Consider the following 26183-nt stretch of genomic DNA (forward strand, 5'->3'; position numbering starts at 1 on the left):
TATACCAGAGGATTGTAGCCCACCAAACATCTCTAACGCTCAGGTGAGAACTGCTCTCTCCAAGGCAAAAAACACAACATCCATGGGACCAGATGGTGTCCCCGGTTGTGTGCTCCACGAACTCAATGAGGAATTAAACCCGCAGTTAGGGCAGCTGTTTAATCTTAGCCTCACCTCAGGATACGTGCCTAAGGAGTGGCGTACGGCAACTGTAGTCCCACTTCACAAAGGCGGTGCCTCCACCGACCCTGGAAATTACCGTCCCATCAGCTTGACAAGCCTGATCTGCAAAGCTATGGAGAGGATCATAATGGAACTCATAAATAAAGACATAGGGGACTTGCAGACTTTGGATCCGACCCAGTTTGGCTTTGTCAAAGGCAGATCATGCCTTTTAAACTTGGTTGACTTTTTCGAAACAGTCACCAAGGCCATTGATGAGGGAAAGGCAGTCCACACAGCCTACCTTGACCTGGCAAAGGCTTTCGACACAATACCCCACTCAGGTATCATTGAAAAACTCATCAGCTTAAATGTAAACCCATACGTCACAAGATGGGTTGCAAATTGGCAGAACTCACAGGGTCAGAGTTGCTGGCGCCAAGTCAGACTCAAAGCCTGTCACAAGTGGTGTCCCACAGGGCTCAGTCCTGGGCCCACTCCTGTTCGGCATCTACTTTTCAGAAGTACAAGCAAACACAGGAGGATTATGGCTGACAAAATTTGCAGATGACTGCAAATTGGGCGCCATAGTTGAAAACACATCTGACACAGATATCCTTCAGAAGGGTCTTATAGAAATGGATAACTGGTGCCAGAGCCATGGCCTAAAGTTAAATGCCAAAAAATGCATAGTCATACCCTTCGGGAAAAACAAAGTTACCCCTAGCTACCATATAGGCGGCAACCCACTAAGCACAGAAGAGGTTATCAGGGATCTGCGGACCCAGGTTGACAGTAACCTTTCGTTTGACACTCACGTTACCAAAGTAGTTAGGAAGACCTTCTACATTGCCCACCTGATCATGAAGGGATTCATATCTAGATCAAGGGAGGTCATCGTCCCCCTGTACTCATCACTCATCAGACCAATGATTGAGTACAATGCCCCATTCAGAATGTATCTGACACAACACCTGCAGCAACTGGAAAGGCCCCAAAAGTTCCTCACCAAAAGGATAAAGGGTCTCAAAAATATGTCCTATGCTGCCCGACTGAAGGAACTCCAGCTCTATTCAGTCGCTTACCGTCTGCTCAGAGGTGACCTGTGCCTGACATACAAGGCCATGTCCAACCCAGAATTGATGAACATGCTTCACCTCAAAAATCTAGATCCCTCAGAACTACAAGGGCGGGAGACTTAAACCTTGACACGGTTATTAATAGGACGTGCTGGAGGGACAGATTCATCACCCAGAGACTCCCTATGCTGTGGAACAAAATCCCGGTACATGTGAGGCAGAGCACCTCGCTGGCTTTGTTCAAGAGAAATCTTGACCAATGGATGGGAGATCGCAGATATACCCCAGGGATTATCTCAGTGTCACTGCTTGACAGAGACACAGCAAAATAATGGGCATAGTATCCTCCAAACTAAAGGGGTGGCGAAAGCCACAAAACTCTGGGCTAGGCTTATAAATGCCCTTGGGCAGATAGCCTAGTATGAACCTATGAACCTATGAACTTGTTATTGTATGCTTTCTTGTTTATTATTCTTACAGTACACAGTACTGAACATATGAACAAAAGAATATGCTCCTTTTAGTTTGACTGATGTCTGGATGCCATCTCAATTTCTTCCTATTACATATTAAAAGCAGCTGATTTTATCGACCTTGATGTCTTTCCATGTCACTGCCTCTCCCATTTCTTCCACTGTGGGGAATGAATTTAATTACCTCATCAATTGTAATTAAGAGCTCCGAAAAGAAAATGGCACAATGTATAAAAAGTGCATTTTAAGCCTAGATATGATACACAAATCACAATGTTATAAATAACTCAGTAAGTGGAGTAACTAAGCCAGCAGAGTTCAAAACACTTATCACAATGCCAATGAAGTGTGACAAGAAGCCATACACCTCATCTGCAAGGCTGCATCTTCAACCTTTTAACTAGACTGCTGGCTGAGAGAACATTACAAGATGTCAAAAACTCAGACCCGTTCTCTGGAACAGAAACAGACAATGTGACATTCATGGAGGTCTAAGTCATGTCAATCATGGCAGCAAGTTGGCCATCTACCTTTCATTCTCACCTTCCATCTCCACCCTAACGTTTATCCATGGAGATCCCTTGAAATGTGTACATATTTGTATAGAGCTGCATATACACCACATCACTACTTCTATTACTTCAATGTTTATGGTTCCTCTTACCATATTTCTATTAATGCTCTTCTTAGTGTACTTGGCTGTATTTTGCTACATGCTCAGGCTGAGACTGAAATTGTTCAGTTGTGATTGGTGCTCTAACCCAATTAAGAAATTCAAATAAAAAAATAAATAACGCTGTTGAGAGAATTTGACATCCATGGGGTCAAAGTTGCATCAAACATGGCAGCAATCTCAGAAGCTCTCAAGAAAAAGCAAGAGGTGAATGAAGCTCTACAGACTACTTACATTAAACTTCAAGAAACTGGCAATACTGCTGCAGGACAACAAACTACAAAACACAATGGCAATGTACACAGATCACCACCACACTGTTGCTGATATGCAACTTTAAAAAAAATAGATGATTTTGAAACCAGATAGGTTCACAGTGATGTCAGAATTGTGTGGCTGTCAGAAGGTATGACACAAAAGAAATATGTCTGACTTTCCACAGAGTTACCTGCTCAGTTAACTGGAACTGCTCAGAGTTTGTTGACTTTAGCCAGAGATGTGGAGTACATCTGAACTGAAATCCAAGGCATCCAGTGCAAACAACTGAAAAATAAGTACATTTAAAGCCTGTATTGCACTTTCTTAACTGTATTTATTTGAATTGCTGCTTCATTTTCGCTGACTGTGTCAGCATTTTCTTCTGCACTTTGAAATTCTATACTATTACCTTATATAGCATAGGCTAGATTCAAACTTGCTGAATCTAGGCTATCTGGTATCACTGTACTCTAAGATAGCCATCTTACATTAACAGGGTCTTCATGCACACTTGTGGCAGAAGTGTGTAGCTCAGGTTCCATCTGAGTTGGGGATTGCTGGTGAAAGGCTCAGTTTGGGGCTTTCCCATTGGTAGTTTGTCTTAAAACTGTTGAATTTTGCTTGTATTTAAGCCTTGCGTTGTGTGTAGCTGCTCATTACACAATGTGGGTAGCGCTGCCCTGTACAGATTCAAACATCTGGAAACTTAAATTTTCCCTAGACATCTGTCAGTAGAACCCTCCCAAGTCCCCTGTTGCTCTGCAGGCAACTCAACGATGCACTGAGCAGCATTGCAACAGCTCTTTGCCCTAAACTGTCAACAGAATAAGCCCCTCTTTTACTCCTACATCATAAACTGATCTAACTTACCCACTCCCCATCAGACTATGGTGTAAAACTGTCATTATGGATGGTTACGTTTCCCACTATTTTTCAAGGCAATCTGATTGACTTCGGCATCCTGAGGCAATGTAGTAATTGCCTCATGTATACTGATAACCACTTAGTCCTGAAACAAGCAAATACTACATGTGAGAGACATAATTAGATTATCAATTTGGAAAAAAATCCTCTCACATAAAAAGCAAGACATCAGTATGTCAGCTCACACACTTCACCTCTCACACAAGTCCAGGACACAAAACACAAACCCACATATGTAGAGGTGCTCACTAGAAGCCTACCAAAAGTTCAGAGAACTACCAAGTGCAAATTATCAGCACATGTACAGTATAGAAACCAATACACATAACAACATACTATCAATGTCTAACCAAATAAACCCCAAGGCAAAACGCATCAAAACCTAATGTCTTGGCCATAGGAGATTCCATAGTGAGACATACAGATGTCCCCCTTACCAGACTGGACAGGGAGATGGTCATGGCCAGCTGCCTACTGGGTGCCAGGATCGATCACATCACTCATGCACTCAGGTCACACAACAAGTACCATTATGACTCTGTCATAATCTATGTTGTGGTGAATGACTTCAGACATACCTCCCTGGACTATATGAAAAGAGACACGACTGAACTCTCAGATTGTGTGTTCCAGGCAGGTATGATCCTAGCCATAAGCAGCATTCTACCTTCACCCAGGGGGATGCCACAGAATAAACAAAAAATAATTGACTTCAACAACTGGTTTAGCTTCTGGTGTCAGTCCAGGAGGATCCAGTATTTGTCAGCCTGGGAAGATATGGTCGACAGGCCACGCAGCTTTGCCAGAGATGGTCTGCACCTCTCTCTCCTAGACATTCAGATATTGGATAAAGTGCTTGCCTCCCCCATAGTGTCTTTTTAGGCAATGCCAAAATGACAAAATTTCCAACATAGCAAAGTCCACCTATGACAAAGGTGCTGCTGCTTAATGCTAGAAGTCTAAACACAAAATTGCACTTCCTGGAAGCACTCCTCACCTTGGAGGATGCTGATATCTGTGCAGTCACTGAAACATGGTTCAAGGTCGTGGAGAGCACCCCAGCTGTGCAGAATTACAATGCCTTCCACATGTTCAAACCTCAGAATGAGAGCGAAATAATCAAAGGTGGAGGCATATCCATCTTCATTAAAGCAAAGTACACCTTGAGACTGATCAAACAGTACGACCCTCTCGAACTGCCCCATGCCCAATTAACTACAGGCACAACACCTTACCACACCATTGCTAGCTACAAGCCCCCCCCCATGAACCAAGAAAAGTAAAATGTCTACCTGGACATACTGGAGTAACTAACCATATAGCCCAACACCTTAAAATGGACAGTTGTGTGATTTGGGCTTAAACAATAAACAAATAAGAAAAGAAAATGCAGCTACTAAATAACGTCAGATATCTAGAGTTTAAATTCACTTCCTTCTGAAAATCCAATCTGCTGCAAAATCCATTACCTTGGCAACTCCCCTGAGTATACAAGAGTGGTATTTAAAAATATGTTTCTGATTTTGGCTTTCAGCATGGTGAAAATGTATGATACTATACTTGCAAACATTTTTTTCCACGAATCAACATGTTTCAGTACTATTTACTGCAGATATTGGCTAAACATTCTTAACAATGAATGTGGGACAGACTGTTTCAATGTGGCACTGTGTGTTACATTAAGACTTAAAACGAGGAACATTCCTTGCAATGAGGAACACTCATGAGGTGTGACTCGAACATGAGTTACTGATATCACAGTTGTATGCTTTACCCCCTTTGGAAATGGAAAGCAAAATAAGATCTAATGTTTTCTACTATAATCTATTCCAGATAGGTATGAATTTTGAAAGTACCACCTAATGTCACAGATTAAAAGTCAAAGAACTGAGCATTAATGACAGAAGATAAACTTAAAAACAATTTAGAATATGATGTTTATTGTTCTTATCAGTTTTAGCTGGATGCAAGCTTTCTCAGTGTTGCACTGCTTTGGATTTTATGTGGTTTGATTGTTCATTTTAGTGAGGACACTCTGAATTGATTATAAGTTGTGGTGGCTTCTGGGATACACACATTTTGCTATAGTATTGCATCAGCTTGCAAAGTGCATTCAAAAAATGGATGAACATCAGAGTAACAGTATAGAATCTGAAGGACAAGAAACATTTCATTCCCAGGCAGTGAATAACTGTTATTCATTGATTTATTCTAGGGTGAATATTGGGTAGATCATCTGTAGCCTATCCTTAAGATCCCAGTTTCTCAGTACCCTATGACATGAGCAACTGCTACCTGATTTCATCCCCTTTCAATGAGGGTTTGATACGTCAGATCAGGGTTGAAATTAAAATTTACCCTCCATCTTCCAAGCTGCACTTAAACAGGGAGTCTATTCTGTAAAAGGAAGTTTTTTTGACAAAGATATTTATATCACCATCAGATCGTATTTATGCTCTGGTGGAAGTCTAGGCAGGAGCGGCCTTAGGTCAACTGGTCCCCCTAAGAGTTTACAGGAATCAGAGAGTGGAAAAAGTGATTTAAAGTAGTCTGTGCAGTACAAGGAGAACATGTCCTCGATTTGTTTAGTGAAATGCTATGGTATTTCATGTTGAGACACATGGTTGGATAATTACTTACTGAATGAGGCATTATATTCTAGTATAGATCCGATGAGGGAAGGGTTGACAGGAATAATGTCTCTCTTTTTTTATAAACATCTTTATTAAATCACAGCTAAAACAGTGGCACACGTACACATACATTAATATAAAAGAAAACAAAGCACAGTAATTTTTTCCATGTTGTATTCTCATATTTAATTTTTAAGAATTGTCATTTACTCTAACGTTAAATAATTTGCTCATTTCCTTCCGTTCCTCAAACCTCACTCTTCCTCCTGCTGAACATTATTCTCACTGTATTACTCCCACAGATATCATTTGCTTCTATGTAATTTGTTCTTTCCTTTTTGTAACTGTCCCACCTCTGGTTTTTATCTCCTTTACAATATTCAGTACTTCAATTACATTTGATTCATATTTTGATTTTTGGCAGCCAGTAGCATTAAAATTAGTAAGGCCTTACTATGTCTAGGCAATTCAGAGCCTATGCCTAGTTCAAAAGAATCATTTCATTAGTTACAACTCACCTAACATTTCTGAAGATACATTCTGTGGAGAATATTTGAAAGCTGCTAACTTTTTACATTCCCCTGAAGACACGTTCCTAATTATCTCTCTCTTTCTCGTTACCTCCATCATTTGCTAGCTACCTGGGTCTGTTGTGGTATAAAAGTAACTATTCAAAAACTTCCAAACAAAAATCTAAACCTTCTACACTTTGTTGCATACTTAAGTCATACATATGTCTTTCTATTGTCCCTTGGTAAACTGCCTTTTAAGTCTCTCTTCTGAATCCTTTCTAACTCTTTCTGATTGATTTGTATAGTTATCAAGCAATATTTTATATGCCCTACTGATAATCCTTTTTGTAACGCATGCTTCTGTTCTAGACTCAACTAAAAGGTCTACAAGGTCTTTCACTTAGCACTCCCTGGTCCCTTACTCTCTACCTACATTCTGTTATTAGTCCCTGGTGTGAAAGGCAGTCCCTAACCGGCAGTCCAAACTTTTGCTTGGCTATATCTCACTCTATTAACTCTCCCTCCCTAGTTATTCACTCCTGATAATTTAGTCCCTTTGCAAATTATCTCCATGAAAATTCCAGCCCCCTCTTGCCTATTTTCTGTACCGTTACTCACAGCCATCCCTATGGGTAAAATCTTCTTTCTCCGTTACCATGTTGGCTCAGGATAACTTCTGTTGTCCTAGAAGATATACCCTGGTAATTGGTCTGGCTAGATAAAAAGATTTCCTAACAACAGTGGATATATGATGCTAAAAGAATTGTTGATTGCCAATGAAAGTCCCCATGTCCTTAATTATTGTGTCAGTTTTCAAAGGGGTATCATCTGTATGGTAAATACATGGGTGCCCATGTTTGCCAAAGGACACAATACTACACTGCAGTTAGCTTAAGACCATGGCCCAGGCAACATCTGTTTGTATAAGTTAGGGCCTCCTAGAAAATCTGGAAATCAGCTGGAGATATTACGACAGCTCTGAATTTGAAGTCATCTGCAAACTTGGTCAGCCACAGGCTCTTGACATCAGAGAAGTAAATACCGAAGAGAAATGTTGTAAATATTGTGGGAAGAAATATCCAGGAAATTGTTATGGCTAGGCTTGTATAGGCCCTAGGTCTGACAGCCTTGTACCAACCTATGAAATGGCTAATGGACTGACCCATCAGGAACAGTACTAATAGTGTCCATTTTTGATGATAACATACCCACTACATTAATAGATGTGATTCTGTCAGTAAGCTGTTTGCTATCCTGCGGGTAGCACAGGGGTTTATAGTTTGTTTAGCTTGTTGATAATGCCAGAATGAGGGATGGTACCAAAGGCCTTGACCAGGTTGAGGTAAGCAGTATGAACTGATTTGCCTGAACTCAATGCATCATTAATTTGTTCAAAGAAGTCAGCCATACTTAAGAGGCAGGATCTACTTTTAATAAATCCAAGTTAGTTTTGGTCAAGGGACTGTGGATTACTCATGCACTTGTTAATAAGTTCCACAGTGATGCACACCAGTGATTTACAGATAAGGCTGGTGAGTCTTAGAGGTCTACAGTTTCCAGTGTCAGTGGTAGGTCCTCCCTTATAGGGTGAGATGACCACAACAGTTCTCTACACCTCTGGCACAAACTCAGTGGAGAATCTAAGAATGAATAGGTTTTGTAGCAAGTCTATAAGGCTGAGTTTGGTGCTTGGTGATGACAAAAAGGCAGCCTGGCACATTGTCTGGACCCATGGAGCTAATGTTTTGGCCTTGTAGAGGAAAATGTCAGCTTTAGTTCTGCACGGTGTTTCCACAATCTGTTTTGGAAGAGAAAGTGGTAATCACAGTATCTGTTTTGCATATGAAGTTTGTACTTCAGTTGTAAGCACTGAGGTGATGAGTACTCGGACATATAATGGGTTATTTACTTTATTTGTTAATTAGGGTAGAGCATTGATCCACATGGACCTTTTTCAGATGTTGGTTGGGAGCACTGACTGATTAATCAGTCTCTCATAGTTGGCAAGTGGAGGTTGAGATAATAAATCTCTGAACCACAGGAAGCAGCTTAACTCATAGCCTTAATGCCTGTCTCTACCTGTGGAATGGATGAGTTTAAGGTCTTAACAAAAGGGTAAGGCAGAGAGGCCAGATGGTCTCCCATCAAAATTTTAAAACTTGTTTGGAATTTTTGTGGGTCCCTTGTTGGTCTTTTTCAGCAGATCATTTCTCCTGAAAGTTGTACCTCTGAGGACTTTTAAAAGATAACTGTGGTACTTTTATTAAAAGAAGAACCATGTTCATAAGGATCATTTGCATATATCCCATGTGCCTCTGATACAAGAGGTTTGGGACGTCACTCAGTGGAAGTTCTAGCTTTGCTGGAGCTTTCATTTTGTTTTTACTGATTGGTTTTTCAGTGACCTTCTCACTCATTGTTTCAGTTTATTGTTTGGGATATTTTTGCAGTGACCCTAATAATAATGGACATCAGCTGGGTAAAACAGCCCTGTGTTTCTAATGCTTAGTCAAACACACTCTGCTTGTGCTCATGAGGTCATAACAAGGCCAAAATATGCATATCCACAGCTAGTGGGGTTTGGCTTTATTGGTCTGAAATTGTCCATAAAAGCGATGAAACAAGTCATGGGCATTCAGAATCGCCAATTAGCTGAAATGCCTGATGTTCACAAGGATCATTTGCATATATCCCATGTGCCTCTGATACAAGAGGTTTGGGAGGTCACTCAGTAGAAGTTCTAACTTTGCTGGAGCTTCATTTTGTTTTTATGTATTAGACATATGTCTCACATATGAAGTGTAAGATACATAAGTGATGTATGAGTGCCTAACCCTCAGAAGTGAATTTCCACAGAAGAACAGGATTAGCAAATGAGGAAAAAGAAACATGGCACATGCACATCCAGAAAAAAAATGGAAAAGAAGTCCCCTTGGCCAAAAGAAGAGAAAAAACCCAACTGGGGGAAGGAGTGAGGGATGGAATACTGCAACAGTGACAAAGAAGACATCCACTCTTATTGTAAGTTCTTACACAACTGTTCTATGTCCTTCCCAAGTCACTGATGTAGTTTTCCTTACAATAAGAAGAGCACTAAAGCTACTGTAAAGAAAGAGAGGAGGATAAAGGAATTGAGGAAGCCTCCAAAAACATGGAGGATGGACCTAACATAACCTGCTCTGGACCTTGAAAACTCATCCAACCTGTAGTGCTTAGCATAAGTGTGCACAGAAGACCTAGTTGCAGCTTCCAAAATGGATCTAGCACAAGAAGTGGCACCCACCCTAGTAGAAAGAGCACAAACCAAAGCAGAAAGCTGCTTGCTATGAAAGGAACAACAAAAGGAAATGGCTTTAGAAATCCAAGAAGAAATTATTTGTTTAGAAACTGCCAATCCCAATTTCTTGGCCAGAAAAGAAACAAAAAGTTATTCAGATTTCCTAATATCTGTATATCTGTAGTCTTATCTAAAGTGTATCTGAGCTGTCTATGCAAATGCAGTGAATGGAAAATTCTCTTCACTGTTATTTTGTGAAGACAGAAATAAGGAAAAAAGATGGATGATGTGATTCGAAGATACATCACTCACAACTTTAGGCATAAAAGTAAGACTGATTCTAAGAATCACTCTGTCTCTGTGGCAAACTAAAAAAGGAGGCACTGCCATAAAGTTCTGAAGATCAGAGACTCTTGTGGCAGAAGTCAGAGTCACTATAGAGAGTCATCCAGACAGAAAATTTCAAGTGGAAGAAACTCCTGGTTCAAAAAGTGGCTGAGTTAAATTTTTTAAGAACATATTGCAGGTCACAAGGCGGAGGAAAGGGTTGTCTTAAAGGACTAATATGAAGAATATCTTTTAGAAATTGTTTGACCTCAAATCTAGAAGAAAGTGGTGACTCCAGGGGCAGGCAGACAGACAGAAATGGCTGACAGATCAGCTTTAACAGAAGAGTATGCCAAACCAGAACTGAGCAACTCACACTGATATACAAGAACAGTAGGAATACCCACCAAAAGAGGGTCCTATTCATTGTTCTGACACCAACATGAAAATATTTTCCACTTAGAAACATAAGATTTCTAGTAGTGGGTTTTCTTACCTCCTGCAAAACTCAAAGCACATTGTCAAAATAATGCTGCTGAAAAGGAATTAAAATCCTATCACCCAAAGAGGTGAGAAGTTGAGGATGAATTAGAGAACCCTTTTCATGGACATGTAAATCCATCCTCTGAGGTAACTTATGATGATTGCCCCTGGCCAGGTGAAAAAGAAATGGAATTCAATGCTGTCTAGGCCAAAAGGAAGTCACAAATAAAACTATGGGCTTGTCCAACATACTCTTGTGTAGGACCTTTAGCAACAAAGGAAGAGGGAGAAATGCATACAGGAACATCACTCTCCAAGTAAAATACACAGCATCCAATTTCCAAGCCAAATGACATGGCACTCTTAAATATAACATGGGGAGCTGTCTGTTCTGAAGGGACACAAAAAGATCCACTTGAGGAGTGTTTATCATCCCACTGATGAACAATGTCTAGGAAAACCTCTCTGTAGAACATCTGTCTGTGAGGATGGATGTTATACATAAAGGAAGCATTCATTTGTGAGGATTTGCCCTGCATCTGCTAAGCATGTCTGCCACTACACTGTTTCCCTACTATTATACCCTTGCAACACAGGGTATTTGAATGGTTATTGAAATTCATACAGAAGAGCTTTCTGATTTCCCCTGGGATGGCATAACTTCCAATACAGTGTTGGCATTTGTTCATTGAATAGCACCCAGTGTTTTCAACAATATGGCATACGGCAATGTCCCAGCTATGATGGATAGTTTGCAAAGGCAGTTACATTTTCTTCCTCCTTGTGTGTTTATGTACCACATAAGAGTAGTGTTATCCATAAAGACATTGAGTGGACCTGGAGACCAGAGGTAATGCAGAGCCTGCAATGCCAGGATCAGAGTTTTTATTTCCTTGACAATGACATTCTTTCTCCTCCTGAGGAGACAAGATACCCTGAAATCTGATGCTGTTGGAACAAGTTCATCGTGATAGGTCTGAAGCATCTGTAAACAGCTCCTGAGTGGAGGGAGGTACCAGAAAGTGAAGATCTGGATTTAAAAATATGTGGTTGATCCACCAAAAAATTCCCTCCTTAAGCAAGGCAACAGTGGAATTCAGAAGTTCAGGGGATAACAATGCTTCAGTCAAAATGTCTTTAGATACCACTAGAACTTTCTCATGTGGAGTCTGTCAAAGGGAACCATGGGAACAGTGGAAGTCATCAACCTCAGGACTGTTAGTAATTCTTAAAATGTCTTTTATGCTATAAAGACTGTTTAGTATGTTTATACACAAAGGGACCTGTTTAGAAGGATGGTTCCTTTGATATTTAGCAGTCCTTTAAAGAAATTTGCAGCAGTAGAGCCAAACAGAGCAGAATCTAATACTTTTCCCATTACATACTCTGGAAGGGACTGATGCCTAAACCAGGAATACTTTCTAATGTCTCACTGTGATGCAGCCACTGTGGATGAAGGATCACCAGCATTTTAGCTACACTTAATAGAACATCCACCTAATGATGAAGCACAACTTTGTAAAGAATGAGCTGAAGTTTTACTGTCAGACAAAGGCAAGTCAGCTAAAGCACCCTCCAGTCTGGAAAGAAGAGAAAGCACATATATGATCATATGTCTCGATGGCACTAAAAGCTGGAGTAGCAGAGGCATACACCTTCTTCAATACCTGTCCAAAGCTCTGGTATCCTTGTTCAATGGCAAAAGTTTTGAAGAAGCAAGAAACCTTGGAGGTTCTGCACCCTGACATACCACCGTGAGGGAATCTGGCATTTCCTCCCTCACCAGAATTTATGTAATACTCCAAGGCCCTTCAGAAATTACTTGTCATAGTTACCCATTCTCAACCTCAACAAACATCATCTCAGTCTCATGGGTCCGAATGGAGAGATAATTCAGCAAGCAAAGCAGAGTAGTATTGCTGAAACCAAATTCATCCTCAAGTCTTGGTGAGTACCTTCACAAGGTAATCCCTGTTTTCACAAAATCTCACCAGGATGACATTAATATACACACTGTATTTTATATAGCATATATCATGGACAGAAGTAGGTCGAAAATTTAAAAAAAAGATAGCTGGGTGCACAAGACCCAGTATAAAAAAGTGCCCAGTCCCGGTAGGTGCAAGGATCGGAAAAAATGATAGTGAAGAATCTTCAAAATACGGAAACATTCCTACAATCAATAGGGGCAGGCCAGGCCCAGGGGGAGGATGACCCCCCCCCCTGTTGTAGAAGGAAGTAGCAGTCCACAAAAAAATGATAGGCCACAGAAGGGCCATAAAGACGACAGAGTGGACTACTGATGATAAGAAAGAAATTATGCACTGTTACTATTGTGCAAAAAGCCCAGGATTTCCAGACACAAGATACAAAAAGATTAAGAGAGAAATTAGAGGAAAGAAAAATATTTCCACAAGAAAAACTGTCAGAAGCTTTAAATAAAATGTTCACTAATACAAAGATTTGTGAAAAACATTAAATCGACCACAAAACTTTTATCAGTTTGGAAAAAGAAGCATCTGAGGCATTTCAAAAATATAAACAACAAAACCTAGAGATTTTTGAAAAGTAGAAAAGAAATATGGACATGGGAAAGAAAGAGAAATTTGATATGCTGCAATATTTATGCAAAGTTGAAAGCAAAATTAATCAATACAAAAAAGGAAGCCCCAAAGATATTCAGAGAGAAATACAGGCAAAGGCATCCAGATATGGAAAATTTCACAATAAAAAATAATGTCACAAAGAGGGAATATAGAAAAGAAGATTAGTAATGGAGAAGTTAAAGAAACAGAAACTGAGGTTATTGAGTACTTGCAAAGTGAAGGATTCAGTGTAGAAAATCTACTCAGAAAGTACCATAGCAGGAACAGGAAGCAAAGTACAGTTGTGTACACTTGCCATAAATGTAGATGTTCAAGTGTATTCACTGTTGCAGTCATTACATTTGGGTTATCTGCTTGCAGTAGCCCTCAGTCGGCCTGATTAACAAAGTCATGGGTCCTGCGTCGGCTGCTGTCCCTTCTTCAGTGATGTCAGGTCGTTAGGGGTATAAAACATGCAGCCGATACCATTACATCAGTTTTTCTTGCCCCAGATGTCAGATGCCTCCCTAATGGGATGCAATCAAATCTATAAATACAAGGATATGCCTCCAACAAAAAAGCAAATACACCAAAAAGCTTTTAGAGCATAGTAAGTGAGAGCAGAGGTATAGCCAAAAGAAGAAAGGGGGCTGGAGTGAGGGTAACCAGGACTGCAACAGTGAATACACTTGAACATCCACATTTATGGTAAGTGTACACAACTGTACTATGTTCTTTGTGTTTCACTGTTGCAGTCATTAGATTTGGGTAGATTCGCAAGGCTAAGGTTGGGAGGAGGAATTTAAATAGAATTATGACCAGCTATAAGGCCCTGCAAGACTGCAGTGGCAAAACCAGCTCTGGATTTAGAGAAAATTGGCAAATGATAATGCCTGATGAAAGTATGTACAGAACTCCAGGTAGCAGCTTCTAGGATGTCCCTAGTAGAGACACCCCTGAGAAAGGCCGTAGAGGTAGATGCAGCCCTGGTTGAATGGGGTCTGATGCCCTGTGGGACAGGTTTTCCATGGTGCTTATAGCAGAAATGAATGCAGTGGCCTATCCATTTTGAAATGGTTTGTTTTGAAATAGCTTTCCCCTCTGTCCCTGCAGCAAATGCCACCAGCAGTTGTTCAGATTTCCTTTGAGGTTTAGTCCTGTCCAAGTAGAATCTAAGCTGTCTGTGCATATCTAAAGAGTGCAGTATTCGTTCCCCTTTGTTCTGTCTGTTAGGAAAGAAGGTAGGTAAATGAATGGACTGATTAAGAGCCACACTGGATACCACCTTGGGCATGAAGGAAAGATTGGTTGTGAGGGACACCCTGTCCGCATGAAAGATGATGAAAGGTTCCACTGCCATAAGGGCCTGAAATTCAGATACCCTTCTTGCAGAAGTGATTGCTAAAAGGAAAGCTGTTTTCCAAGAAAGGAATTTTAAATCTGCAGTAGCAGCTGGCTCGAAAGGAGGAAGAGTGAGTTTCTCCAATGCAAAGTTAAGGTCCCAGGCTGGAGTTGGAGCTCTCCTGGGTGGCCTTAAATTTTTGGCCCCTCTGAGGAACTGCTTGAGCAGTGGGTGAGAGAAGAGTGGAGGCTCTGTGCTATAATGAGCTGAAATGGCTGAGGCATGAATTTTGATGGAGGAAAAAGACAGGCCCTTATGAAGCATCTCAGTCAAGTATTGTAGAATATGAGGTAAATTGGGCACTGCTGTATTCACTCCTTGATATTGGTTCCAGGCACAGAATCTTTTCCATTTTGCAGTGTAAGATTTTCTAGTACTAGGCCTCCTTGCCTCTAAAATGATATCCATCACTGATTTACTAAGGGATGGTAAAGGAGAGATTAGGTAATTAGCCAGGCTGTTAGGTTCAGGGTTTGCAGTTGAGGGTGCAGAATCTGGTTCTCCTGCTGAGACAACAGGGAAGAAGTCTGAGGCAGGTGCCATGGAGCCAAGCATGACACACTGCGCAAGAGTGGGTACCAGTGTTGGCGAGGCCAGTCTGGTGCAATTAAAATCATCCTTGGCTTGTCCTGTTTGATCTTTAGTAGTACCTTGGAAAGCAGAGGAGGAAAGGCATAAACTGATAGGTTTTTCCAGCTGAAGGATAGAGCATCCACTTTCCAAGCTAGCTTGTGGGGAATCCTTGTGCAAAATTTGTCCAGTTGATGGTTCTGGGGGGAGGCAAACAGGTCTATAATCTGGGCTCCCCCACTTGCTTGTCAACATGTCGAAAATCCTTGGTTCCAGTTTCCATCGTGTGGGTCCATGAGGTTTCTGCTTAGTCCGTCTGCCAGTGTATTTAGTTTTCCTGTCAGGTATTGAGCTTGTAAATTCACTTGGTAGCTCAAGGCTGTGTTCCACAATGCCATAGCTAGTCTGCAGAGGGGGGTAAGAATGTGTACCTCCCTGCCTGTTTATGTACCACATGATAGTGGTGTTGTCCATCTTTATCATTAGTTGTTCTGGAAGAATGTGGTCTTTGAAGGCTGTCAAGGAAAATTCTGTACAGCTAACATTTCCTTTTGATTTATGTGAAGGTGCATTTGACTTGGGTTCCATTTGCCCTGCATGCACTTCCTTGGCAGGTGAGCCCCCCATGCATAGTCTGATGCATCTGTTAAGATTTGGGCAGCAGGGGGTAATGTGAACGGTAGTCCCCTGTTTTGGTGGCAGGTCTCTGCCCACCAAAGGAACTCTAGGTGTAAGCAAGGTATGACAGGAATCCTTGCTTCTAGATCCTGTGAATGTTGACACCATAGGCTTTTGAGATACCATTGTAGTTTCCTCATATGCAGCCTTGCATATGGAATTAGAAGAATGCAGGAGGCCATGAACCCCAAGGCTTGCAGTATTTGCCTTGCAGATAGCTAGGCTTTTGTGGCCACTTGTTTGAAGTAAGTTGTCAAATGAATCCATTTCTCTGGCGTGAGGAAAGCCATCTGGGAAGTTGTAGTCAAGCTTGCTTCCAGGAATATAATTTGTTGACAGGGTACCAGGTGGGATTTCTTTTAGTTTATGGTGAACCCCTGACAAGTCAGTACCCTTTGAACAAAGGCCAGATGATTCAAAAGAATGTCCTTGCTTTCTGCCTGAATTAGACAATCGTCCATGTATGGGTATATTTGAATATTTCTTTGCCTGCAAAATGCAATGACTGGAGCTAGGCACTTTGTGAATACCCTGGGCGCAGTAGATAAGCCAAAGGGCAGTGGAAAGAACTGATAGTGCATGTAGCCTGCTTTAAGTGTAAGTATCTTCTGCAAGACTCCCTGATAGGAATGTGCAGGTATGCTTATTTTAAGTCTAGTGTTGCCAACCATGCATCCTTGCCTAGCGTAGGAAGCAGCTGGTGAAGAGTCAGCATTTTGAATTTTGGAATCACCAGAAAGATGTTTAGAATAGAAAGGTCATGGATAGGACACCATGTATTGCCTTTTCTGGGTACCAGAAAAAGTCTTGAATAGAAACCTTGTCTCTTTTTCTCTTCTGGTAACAACTGAATAGCCCCCGTGTTTAAGAGAGAGAGTACCTGATTTTGGGCCTCTGCCCACTGATTTGGGGGTAGATCTGGCCACCTGCTTTGGTGTTGGTAATGTATGGAAATTAAATCTGTATCCTTGGGACACTATATGTAAAACCTATTTGTCCTGGGTAATGAGTTCCCAGTTTTTGGCCTGCAGACCAATCTTTCCACCTAAAGGAGCAGTCAGTTGGGAAGTGCTTGAAAGTTTTAAAAGCAAGTAATTGAGACAGGTTTTCCATAGGGGGGAGTCTTACTACTCTCAGGTTTGGGTGAGGAAACCCCCACTGCCTAGTCTTGTGTGTCCCTTGGGACTGAAACCTGGGGTTTCTGCTGTGTATGGGTTTGGCTTGAGAAGACCTGGAAGAGGCTGGAAAGGACCAATTTTTAGATGGCCAGTGCCTACTAAATCTAGGAGGCTGAACTTGTAAGAAATCTTTAACAGTTTGCATAGGTTTAGCTTTATCTTCCATCTTTTTAAGAACTTCATTAGCCTTGTTGCCAAACAGGCAGTCCTGATTTGAGGGAGCATCCAATAATTTAGCTTTAACATAATCAGGAAAACCTTGCTCCTTAAGCCAAGCATGCCTTCTGAGCACAGACCCAGTAACAGCAGCCCTGCAATAGGCCTCTAATGAATCAAATCCACATTGCAAATTATGTTTTCCAACCTGTTCAGCAGGATGCATTAAATTCTGTAATTCTTTATTTTCAGCACAGTCAGGAAGTAACATCATTTTCTGTTTAAGCAATACAATAACATGCTGTTGATACTTTAACATATGAAACTGGCAGTTTAAAGCCCTAATGGCTAAGGTTGCAGAAGTGTAAACTTTCTTACCCCATCAATCCAGCGCCCTGGAGTCTCTATCAGAGGGGGTAGGACTTTTAGCAGTAGAAGCCTTAATGCCCTTGGATCCTTGTGAAATAGTCTCTAGATCCACAATAGGATTTTTAAAAAGGAACTTGTGAGAATCAGGAACCCTGTAATACCTGTCAGGTTTTCTGGGAGCAGGAGGCAAAGAATCAGGGGCCAAACTAGATTCTCAAAAGGCATCATCAACAATGTCTAGTACAGGAGGTATAGCTAAAGGCCTATGCTGAGGCAGGAGTAAGAAATTCCTAAGCCTCTTTTTTGAATCAGAAAAATCCTGGCTTTCCCAGTGGAAATGCTCCCTTAGAGTATGCAAGGTCTTACCAAAAGAAAAATCCTCTGGAGGGGAAGCAGAGGGAATAGAGTCCTCTGCATCAGAATCCTCATAAGTAGATAAAGGCAAATCCAGATCATCAGAAAAATCAGAATCCTGTTCAGAAGATTCATAAACAACTTCAGTCCTAGGTCTCTTAGAAAGGGGAGGTTGGCTTCCCCTGATTAGAGTTATAAGATCTTCAGCCATTCTTATCATTTGTTTTTTAGGTATAGAGGCCTGAGCATGTGGCCTGGTCATCAGTTTCTTAGGCATAGTTCGAGATTTTGGCCTAAATGAAGAAGGAGGCATCAGTTTAATATGCAAGTCCATAGGCCTGAATACACCCTCAGAAGCCGGTGTCTGCACTGCGGCTCCAGACCCATCCAAGGTAGAGACATCCACAGGTTCCATAGTTGAAGCATCTCGTGGCATATCGGACTCCAAATGGGTCTCAGTAGAGGCCTGCGAGTCAGAAGTAGCAGGTATCAGGGGCTGCGAAAGCACCTCACTGAGTACCGGCAAACTGGCGACTGGCTTAGCAGAAGTGTCGTCAGCAGGTTTGGACCTTGGCAGCCTGTCTCTGTCTTTATCTTTGCATTTTTTTTGGAATCCCGGTAGTCGGATGGCTAACCGATGACATTTCTGGATAATTAAACTGAGAACCGAAATATTTAGAAACGAAAATATACCGACGATGGATAGTGCGTTGATTAAATAAAGCACAAAACCAACAGCAAGGTACGTCGTGGTCAGGGCCTAGGCAAGGAATACAGTACGAATTAAAATCTTTATGAGGTATTTGCTTTCCGCAAGTAATGCAATTATTAACTTTTACTGACATCGGTAAGGAGCAAGAAAAAGTTTCCCCAACAGGGTACTTAGCTTTAGTTGAAAACTTTGGTTCTGAAACTCGAAAACAAAAATTTCAGGAGTCGGCCGACCGGCACTTGCGAACTGCTTCTGCTTCGGGCACCGCACGGCAAGAAAGACTGATGTAATGATGTCGGCTGCATGTTTTATACCCCTGACGACCTGACGTCATGGAAGAAGGGACAGCAACCGATGCAGGACCCAAGACTTTGTTAATCAGGCTGACTGAGGGCTACTGCAAGCAGATAACCCAAATGTAATGACTGCAACAGTGAAACACAAAGAACATCTGGAGAGTAGCCATATGAAGATATTTTGGAGGCTTGCACAGGAAACCAGTATAAACATTCACTTGAAGCTGGACAGCAAGGGAAGGAACAAGAAACTGTGGCAACTCTGACGCATTTAATGTTGATGAGTGATAGGCTAATGAGTTCCCATATGACAGCACAACAGATGACACAGGATGAAATTGAAAAGAATGTGCTACAGGAACATGCTATAGAACTTTCTATAGAATGCCTGCAGGAGATGGAGAACAAAAAATGTGCTCTCAGTGCAGAAGAAAATGAGCTAAGAGAAAAGTTGCTTCATTTAATAGAGACAGACAGAAATATTAAGATCAATGAAAGAAATAGAATGCAGAGGGTCAATAAGACCCAAAAAGCGAGAAGTTTCATAAAACAAATGAACACAGTAATTTGGATTGTCCATAGAGATCCATGCGATATAACAGAAATAAACAGGCTATGTTACTGTGCAACTAAATTAAGATCAGACAAAATGCTACCATGAGAACACAATGTAGTAAGGGAAAGGAACAGGAGAAATCGAATACCATCATGGAGGTATCGAACAGAGAAAACTATAAAGCAATTAAGACAAGAAGTGTCACTGTTAGAAGAGTAGATGGAACAGAGCAACAAAAATACTCAAAAAGCTACACATGATAAATGCAATGCACAGTATTATAACGGACCATATCTATCTTGCACTATTGTAAATAAACTAAAAATCTCAGCACAAGCAGAAAAACCTAGAAGATACACCGATAAATATAAAGGAAAAGTAGATAGTTGGGTACAGAAGACCCAGGATAAAAAGTGCCCAATCCTGATAGGCACACTGGTGCCAGGAGTGAAAAAAATGACAGTGTACAATCCTCAAGACACGGAAACATTCCTACAATGGGGCTAGGATGGTTTCCCTCTTGTAGAAGGAAGTAGCAGTCAAAAAAAAAAAAAAAAAAAATCTCTTGTTTTTCCGCCTTACTGAGCTAGAGTAGTCCAGTTTCAGAGTTGCTGATCCCTGGACTTTGTTTGTAGTTCCTGTTACTGATTCTTTGCCTAATTTGGAAGAGAGGAAATTCCCTTGCTTACCAGTGGGAGTGGGAAGCATTGAGCTGCCTGTTGGTCCAGTTTTGTGAGGTTTCAGCCAGTAACTTGTAGTCTATTGGTCGTTTTGGGCCAGTTCCTAGCTTTTTTCAGCCCCCTGATATAAAACACGCTAAATGCGCGTTTTCCAGCTTGTACCTACTCAGCACAGATCCTCGTGGTGGCCAGCAGAGTAATCCAGGCTTCAGAGAGCTAAAAAAGCGACTTTACCTGATTTAAGTATATTTTTAGTGGCTTTCCACTTCTAATTACCTAGCGACTGTATTTCGCCTGCTTGCTGATTCATTGTATTTGTTTTTCTGCATTTATTCTGTTATTGCACTTGAAATCTCAGTTTGTTACTTTTAAAATCTGTAATTGTTGCAAATTGTTTCTGCAGGCTGTGATAGCCGATTTATAGCATTTAAAAGTGTCTACTGTATCTGTTTCTCCTTGTTTCTGAAAAAAAAAAATAAATAAAATAAAAAATATCTCTTGTTTTCCCACCTTACTGAGCTAGAGTAGTCCAGTTTCAGAGTTGCTGATCCCTGGACTTTGTTTGTAGTTCCTGTTACTGATTCTTTGCCTAATTTGGAAGAGAGGAAGTTCCCTTGCTTACCAGTGAGAGTGGGAAGCATTGAGCTGCCTGTTGGTCCAGTTTTGTGAGGTTTCAGCCAGTAACTTGTAGTCTATTGGTCGTTTTGGGCCAGTTCCTAGCTTTTTTCAGCCCCCTGATATAAAACACGCTAAACGCGCGTTAGCTGATTTAGCTGAGTTGCCACTGTTGCACACAAGAGCAGCGGTGGTTAAACAAGGTTAAACTATTCTGGCCATCTAAATTCCACTCTTCAAATTTTCCCTTAAAACTACCTTCCTCGAGCTGTACTGCTGATCTAACCAGCATATCCTATAACTGAAAAGTTCATCTCTACTTGATTCCCAAGTAGACTATTCTCTATCTGTAAAGCCTAGCACTTACTCCTACAGTACTTGCACCTAGATAAAGCACTCTTATTATAGATATTACCCCACCAGCCTAAAACCCACATCCCCCGGAGTCCTTTGAAAGTCTCTTTATCTATTACTTCTAGTATGTCGAGGGACCAGTTGCTAGTGTCCTCTCCTTGTCAACTGGTGAACCTGGGAATATTGAGGCAATGTTACAATTGCCTCATGTACACAGACAATCCTCTCCTTCTCCCACAAAACACAAATACATGCGAGAGATGCAACTATATGGCCAAACTGGAGGCTGAGCTCTCTCAACATAGGACTGGTAAGACCAGGCAGGAAGATAAGGTAACCACACACAATACATACCCAGTCACACATAGTATCATCACAACTTCAAATCATACACATAATCACACAAAGACATACTCGGAGGCTCTGATCAAAAATCTACCAAAACAGCAGAGGCCACCAAAGCAGACACCCAAACAACTACCACCTCAGGACCCAACACATGCAACACATAGACCACACAGTCAGAGTGTCAAACAGTCACAGCCCTTAAGGCCAAACACAATGCCAGACACACTTGTCATTGGTGACTCCATAGTCAGACACACTGACGTCCCGCTGACCAGACTGAGTAAGGAGAAGGTCACAGTAAGCTGCCTGTCGGGCGCTAGAATCCGCCACATAACGCAAGCACTCAGGTCTCTCAACAGCAGGTACAAGTACGACTCAGTCATTGTCCACGCTGGTGTCAACGACCTGAGACGTACCTCCTTGGACTACATGAAAAGGGACATCGAGGAGCTCTCTGATTATGTAGCCCAGGCAGGTATGACCCTGACCTTGAGCAGTATCCTACCTTCACCTAGAATGATGCCACAATACAGTGATAAGATGATCAGCTTTAATAATTGGCTTAAATTCTGGTGTCATTCAAAGGGGATCCAATGTCTGTCTGCCTGGGATGACATGCTGGACAAGCCACGCTGCTTCGCAAGGGACGGCTTGCACCTGTCACCCCTGGGCTTCCGGATATTGGCAAAGGCTCTTGCCACCCCCATAGTGCCTTTTTAGGCAAGGCTCAAATTCTAAACCTACCACCCTAGAGCACCAAAAAGGAAAAAAACTAAGGGTAATGCTGCTCAATGCCAGAAGTCTCAATCTCAAGATGCACGCACTCGAGGCCCTTCTCAATATGGAGAACATCGATGTCTGTGCTGTGACAGAAACCTGGTTCAAGGCTCCTGAGAGCACCCCAGCACTAACAGGTTTCACCTCATATCATGCATTCCGGCCCCAAAATCCGGAAAACACCAAGAAAGGAGGGGGGGTGTCCATACTCATAAAGGACACCCACACCTCAAGGTTGGTGGCAACGCACAATGCATCGGAGACCATCCAGGTGCAATTAACCATAGGCAAGACTGCTCTGCAATTTGTAGCATGTTACAGGCCACCCTCTCAAACTCAGGAACCTCATATGGCCTTCCTGAAAACATTGGAGGGGATAAATGTATCTCCAAACACCATCACACTAGGTGACTTCAACTACCCTAATATAGACTGGGAACACTACTCAAGCCCAAACACTCTAACCCAAAGATTCCTGGAGTTCATAAACTCAAATGCCATGGAACAACTAGTCACCATCCCCACAAGAGGAGATAACATACTTGATCTCATCATCACGAACATGGGATCAAAATGTTCAACACCGGAAGTATACCCCTCACTGGTGAGATCAGATCATAAACTAATCTCGCTGGAGGTCCTCATCCCGCCCCACCTGAAACAAAAAGACCACAGTGAAAAACTTCTCAAAAGCCGACTTCACACTTCTAAAAACTAGTGTGGTCTCCTTTAAGGCCCCTGAGCCAGTGGTAAACATTACTCAAACCGCTGAATCACTTACAAATGCCTTCTACCAGCACCTACAGGACTGCATGGATCAGGCAATCCCAAACAAAACTAAGACTTTCTGTACCAAAGGCAAGCGTCCAGTCTGGTGGACCCCAGCCATAAACAAGCTCTACAACAAAAGGAGGAAGCTACTACAAGATAGAGCAAAATCCTTGAAAGGTAAGACACCTTTGATCATCATAAGTAAAAAACTAAGAGCCCTCATAAAATCATCCAAGGCAAATTTTGAGAGAAAAATCGCCAATGACTCGAAAGACAATCATAAGGCCTTCTTTAGCTATGTTAGAAACCTAGGAGGAAACTCCCAGATATGCTCAGAATTAGTTCAAAATGACGTGAAAATTACTGAACCTACACACATTGCCAACATACTGGCTGACAGGTTCAGTGCAAACTTCTCCCCCCCAAAAGGAGAGATATCTATACCAGAGGATTGTAGCCTCCCAAACATCTCCAACGCCCAGGTGAGAACTGCTCTCACTAAGGCAAAAAACACAGCATCCATGGGACCGGATGGTGTCCCCGGCTGTGTGCTTCACGAACTCAACGAGGAATTAAACCCACAGTTAGGACAGCTGTTCAATCTTAGCCTCACCTCAGGATACGTACCCAAGGAGTGGCGCACGGCGACTGTGGTCCCACTTCATAAGGGTGGTGCCTCCACCGACCCTGGAAATTACCGCCCCATTAGCTTGACAAGCCTTATCTGCAAAGCCATGGAGAGGATCATAATGGAACTCATAAATAAAGAATAGGGAACTTGCAGACTTTGGATCCAACCCAGTATGGCTTTGTCAAAGGCAGATCCTGCCTCTTAAACTTGGTTGACTTTTTCGAGACAGTCACCAAGGCCAGTGATGAGGGAAAGGCAGTCCATACAGCCTACCTCGACCTGGCAAAGGCCTTCGACACAATACCTCACTCAGGTATCATCGAAAAACTCATCAGCTTGAATGTAAACCCATACATCACAAGATGGGTTGCAAACTGGCTAAGTGACAGAACCCACAGGGTCAGAGTTGCTGGAGCCATGTCAGACTCAAAGCCTGTCATAAGTGGTGTCCCACAGGGCTCAGTCCTGGGTCCACTCTTGTTCGGCATCTACTTTTCTGAAGTACAAGCAAACACAGGAGGGTTATGGCTGACAAAGTTTGCAGATGACTGCAAACTGGGCGCCATAGTCGAAAACACATCTGACACAGATATCCTTCAGAAGGGCCTCACAGAAACGGATAACTGGTGCCAGAGCCATAGCCTAAAGTTAAACGCCAAGAAATGCATAGTCATACCCTTCGGGAAAAACAAGGTTACCCCTAGCTACCATATAGGTGGCAATCCACTGAGCAAAGAAGAAGTCATCAGGAATCTGGGGACCCAGGTTGACAGTAGCCTTTCGTTTGACACTCATGTTGCTAAAGTAGTTAGGAAAACCTTCTATATTGCCCACCTGATCATGAAGGGATTCACATCCAGATCAAGGGAGGTCATCGTCCCCCTGTACTCATCACTCGTTAGACCTATGATCAAGTACAATGCCCCATTCGGAATGTATCTGACCCGACACCTGCTGCAGCTTGAAAGGCCCCAAAAGTTCCTCACCAAAAGGATAAAGGGTCTCAAAAATATGTCTTATGCTGCCCGACTGAAAGAACTCCAGCTCTATTCAGTCTCATACCGCTTGCTCAGAGGTGACCTGTGCCTGACATATAAGGCCATGTCAAACCCAGATTTGATGAATATGCTTCACCTCAAAAAATCTAGATCCCTCAGAACCACAAGGGCGGGAGACTTAAACCTTGACACAGTTATAAATAGAACGTGCTGGAGGGACAGATTCATCACCCAGAGACTCCCTATGCTGTGGAACAAAATCCCGGTACATGTGAGGCAGAGCACCTCGCTGGCCTTGTTCAAGAGGAATCTTGACCAATGGATGGGAGATCGCAGATATACCCCTGGGATTCCTTCAGTGTCACTGCTTGACAGAGGCACAGCAAAATAATAGGCATAGTTTTTATTCAAACTAAAGGGGTGGCGAAAGCCACATAACTATGGGCTAGGCTTATAAATGCCCTTGGGCAGATAGCCTAGTATGAACCTATGAACCTAAAAAAAAAAACAAAAACTGACAGGCCAAAAAAGAGCCATAAAGACGACAGAGTGGACTACTGAGGATGAGAAAGAAATTAGAGGAAAGAAAAATACTTCCACAAGAAAAACTGTAAAAAGTTTCAAATAAAAATTTGTGTTCATTAATTCAACAGATTTATGAAAAACATACAGACCAAGAAATCATAGCCGCCTGGAAAAAGCAGCTGAGGAAGTACAAAAATAAAAAAACTAAATCTGTAGTCTTTTGAAAGGTATAAAAAAGAAATATGGACATGGGAAAGAAAGAGATCTGATAAGGTGCAATATGTATGCGAAGGAGAAAGCCAAATTAATCAACACAAAAAGGCAGCCCCAAAGATATTCAAAGAGAAATACAGGCAAAGGCATCCAGATATGGAACATTTCACAATAAAAAATAAGATCACAAAGAAGGAAAGTAGAACAGAAGATCAGTAAAGCAAAAGTTAAAAGAATAGAAGGTGAAGTTATGGAAAAGTTGCAAGGTGGAAGATTTAGTGTAGAAAAATACAGGTTACATCACACATAATGGAACAATGCGTCCCCAAAGTAAGGATAAACAGGAGAAGCAGGAGACATCTGAAGAAGAAATATGGACATAGGAAAGACAAAAGTGATTTCATATGGTGCAATATTCATGCAAATCAGAAAGCAAAACTAATCAATACAAAAAGAGAAGCAGCAAAGATATTTGAAGACAAATATAAGCAAAGGCATCGGGACATGGAAAATTTTACAACACAAAAAATAAGAAAACAAACAGGAAAAATAGAAAAGATGATTAGTGATGGAGAAGTTAAAGAAACAGAAACTGAGGTTTTGGATTACCTGCG

The 26183-nt window shown here is 41.8% G+C and overlaps 1 protein-coding gene across 1 annotated transcript in view; it reads right to left on the reverse strand.

Annotated features, from left to right (window-relative positions):
* CROCC (ciliary rootlet coiled-coil, rootletin) overlaps positions 1-26183 on the reverse strand; it is a 2018646-nt gene that overhangs the window by 771043 nt on the left and 1221420 nt on the right. The window lies entirely within an intron of this gene.

The sequence above is a fragment of the Protopterus annectens genome, chromosome 2.part0 (genome assembly GCF_019279795.1).
Source record: "Protopterus annectens isolate FY-2018-M chromosome 2.part0, PAN1.0, whole genome shotgun sequence".
NCBI classification, from domain to species: domain Eukaryota; kingdom Metazoa; phylum Chordata; order Ceratodontiformes; family Protopteridae; genus Protopterus; species Protopterus annectens.